Below are 3,879 nucleotides of genomic sequence, written 5' to 3'. Positions count from 1 at the left end.
CATTTACTTTTCTGAAAAGTCAGGCCAGAAGTAGTCTTCATGGAAGAAATGCAGCCAAAAAGCCATACTTTAAACTTGAAAACAAGGCCAAGCGACTAGCTTTGCACAAAAACACAGGAGCAGGGGTGCAGAAAAATGGCAGCTGGTGCTTTGATGCTCTGGACTGATGAGTCAAAATTTTAAATATTTGGCTGTAACAGAAGGCAGTTTGTTCACAGAAGGGCAGGAGAGCAGTACAATAATGAGTGTCTACAGGCAACAGTGATGCATGGTGGAGGTTCCTTGAAAGTTTGGGGCTGCATTTCAGCAAATGGAGTTGGGGATTTCATCAGGATTAATGGTGTCCTCAATGCTGAGAAACAGGCAGGTACTTACCCATCTTGCAATACCACCAGGGAGGCATCTGATTGGACCAAATGTATTATGTGCATGACAATGACCCCAAACGTACAGTCAATGTCATTAATAACCAGCTTTAGTATAAAGAAGAACAAGGAGTCATGATAATATGGCCCCCACTATTATGGATCTTGCACAGTTGTGTAAGACCTCTAGAGCCAACGAGAGGATCTTCCACCAATAACAGCCACCCATTTTTCCCTTAGTGATTTATACTCACACTGGTACTTAGGTGGCCGCCTGGATTTAAGCCTCCAGCAGTAGAGGTTTACACAACCAATGAGAAACCAAAGGACTGCTGATTACAAACAAGGGAGAACTAAGGAGTGGCAGTCCTTTCACAACAGGAACTAGTTGGAGATAGGCTGCAGGCAGATGATTACTAGTACAGATGTAAAGGACAAGGTACACAAGCAGCGACAGATGATAATGATCTCAGATATGTCGTGGGACTATGGAGCAGCTAGGTCATCAGACAAGAAGTGGCCAGACAATTAATACAAACTGCGGAGTGGGAATGACCTGGACTGTGATACTGCAGGAATTACAGACAAGGAATAGACAGGCAAAACAACTTATGTGGCAGGGCCGTGTTATAGGCTATGACAGGACAGACAGGAAATGCACTATAATGTGGCTGGACCACTAGCTGAAGTAACAGACTAGGTTCAAGGTGCGGCCTTGCAGGCCGAGGTGTGACAAGAACAACATGGTGCAGCCTTGAGGACTGAGGTGTGACAAGAACAACACGGTGCAGCCTTGGGGGCCAAGGTGTGAGAAGAGCAACATGGTGCGGCCTTGAGGGCCGAGATACAACAAGAATAACACAGTGAAGACATGGGCCGAGGTGTGACAGGAACAACAAGGTGCAGCCTTGAGGGTGAAGGTGCGGCCTTGAGAGCCAAGGTATGACAAGCCACTGACTGAGCAGTCAGGCTGGATGCAGCAAGGTAGAGAACATTGCTGGCTTGAATTCCCTGAACACAGACTGTCATGGCTAGACTGGACTGTGTTATGGAAATGGCGCAGGCTGTGGAGAGGTATGCCATGGCTGCAGAAGTCACTGCTTCAGGAAGTCTCACCAGCAAGGACTTGAGCAGATGGAACCAAGGCAGATGACTCGCAAGTGACTTCTGATCAGGTAGGCAGGCAGGCACCGGACACAGGAAAAATGATCTCAGCATGCAGGAACTGCAGAACAAGGTTGAAACCGGCTAGAACTCAGGCTTCTGAACACAGGACAAACACATACTCTGGAGGTCAGAAAATATCACTAATAGGAAGTGTAGGGCTGGCTGTATTTTATGGCCTGCCACCTAGTTGACCCTCTGCCGTGGATCATAGCACCCACTGAGCCCTGATCTCAACATCATCAAGTCTGTCTGGAATTACATGGAAGGACAGATGGATTTGAGCAAGCCTACATCCACAGAAGATCTGTGATTAGTTCCCCAAGATGTGTGAAACCACCTCCCTGCAAAGTTCTTTCAAAAACTGTGTGTAAGTGTACAGTACCTAGGAGAAGTGATGCTGTTTTGAAGGCAAAGGGTGGTCACACCAAATATTGATTTGATATAGATTTCTCTTCTGTTCATTTACTGCATTTTGTTAATTCATAAAAATAAACTATTAACACTTCTATTTTTGAAAGCATTCTTACTTAGCAGCATTTTTTCAACATCTGCTCAAAACTTTTGCACAGTACTGTATATGTAGTATTTTAAAAAGAAGGCACTCAAAAGGACCTTTAAAATAAAACATACCTTATGGAAAATACATTTTGGCCCAGGACATTGTGTCATAGATAATGAGAGGTTCAGGAACTGAGCTCCTGCTGAAAAAGAGCACTGTATACTTGATGCTAGTATACAGTGAGATACAGTATATTCTATCTCACCAGCATGCATAACAAGACAATTCCCAGGGCAACAGATTTGTTACTTAACTACTTTATTGAAAGGCATACAGTTCACAATATTCTATGTGGAAGCGACATTGTTCAGAAATATTTTACTGTATGCAGATGCAAATAACTACATAACTGGGTGGGAAGTTTGTAACAAGCAGTGGGACACTGACTAAGAGCAATGTTTTGGTTCAAGCTGGGCAGGTGGGCGATGCCTTCTTTAACTTGATGAATAAAATGATATTCATCTGGCACACAATATTCTCCGTCAATGAGGATCAGTTTGAAGGTGTTTCTTCAGTAGGTCAATGCCTACTTTACAGTAACACACTTTGTAGATTTCCAAATACATGTGAGCTTCTGAATCCAGACATATGACCATGCAAGACAATGATAAGACCATAACAGACTGTATGATGGCTACAGCTCAGATAGCATACTTTCCTGCCCAATGTGCAGTTCTTTATTGTAAGAACCAGGACATTTACCAGAACATGGTTTGATCTATGTACATGGATACAGGAAAGGGGTTAAGTATGAATCAATGATGAGTTACCGGGTATGCCACTATTCTCTGAAGAGCTCTAATAATTTCATTATTGCGTACACTATATACAAAAGGATTTACCATAGGGATCACTGTTGTATACAGAACACTCATGATCTGCTCTAGATTATTGTATTTTTCTGATGGTGGCATAAAATATACAGATATGCCATTAGCATAGAACATGATCATGACGATGAGGTGGGATGAGCAGGTGGAGAAAGTTTTTCTCCTTCCATCCTTTGATTTTATATTCAATATAACAGTGATAATCTTTTTGTATGACATCACATTGATGAGGAACGGACAAAGGCCAAATAACACTATGTTAGCATATATAACAATATAAATCATGTTTGTGCCAGAAGAGGAGATATTAATCAGAGCTTTAGTATCACAGAAGAACTGATGAATGGTGACAGAATGACAGAAGGACATTTTAAGAACTGAAACTACCCACAACATTGAGTTTAAACATGTGCATAGCCAGGTCATCGTCACTAACATGATGCAGATCTCCTTGCTCAGTATCTGGTGGTAGTGTAAAGGATGACAGATTGCTATGTATCGGTCGTACCCCATCACAAATAAAAGAGTAACCTCTGTGGTGGCAGCTATAACAAAAAAATATATCTGAGTTAAACATTGTGTGAAATTTACTATGTTATTCCGAGATAGCAAGATGTCCAGCAGTTTGGGGACAGTTACTGTTGTGTAACACATATCTACAAATGACAAGTTAAATAAAAACAGATACATGGGGGTGTGTAAATGTGAATCCAAACATATAACTGTCATTATAGTTGTATTCACCAGGACTCCAAGCAGATATATTAGGAAAAAAACAGTGAAAATGAGGGGTTCATCACCTGCTTTCATTAAAAAAAATGGCCAGATGTGGAATTTTGTAACAGACGTGTGGTTCTCCATGAGATTCTATCACCAGTCTGCAAGACAATAATTAGAATATATACATATATATAAGTTATAACTTACAGTAGTGCCCACCCAACAAATGTATAGATAT

This window comes from Taudactylus pleione, unplaced genomic scaffold, assembly GCF_031769625.1.
Source record: "Taudactylus pleione unplaced genomic scaffold, aTauple2 ptg000061l, whole genome shotgun sequence".
Taxonomy (NCBI): domain Eukaryota; kingdom Metazoa; phylum Chordata; class Amphibia; order Anura; family Myobatrachidae; genus Taudactylus; species Taudactylus pleione.
The sequence above is the reverse complement of the archived record's forward strand: the minus strand, read 5'-3'. Positions refer to the sequence as shown.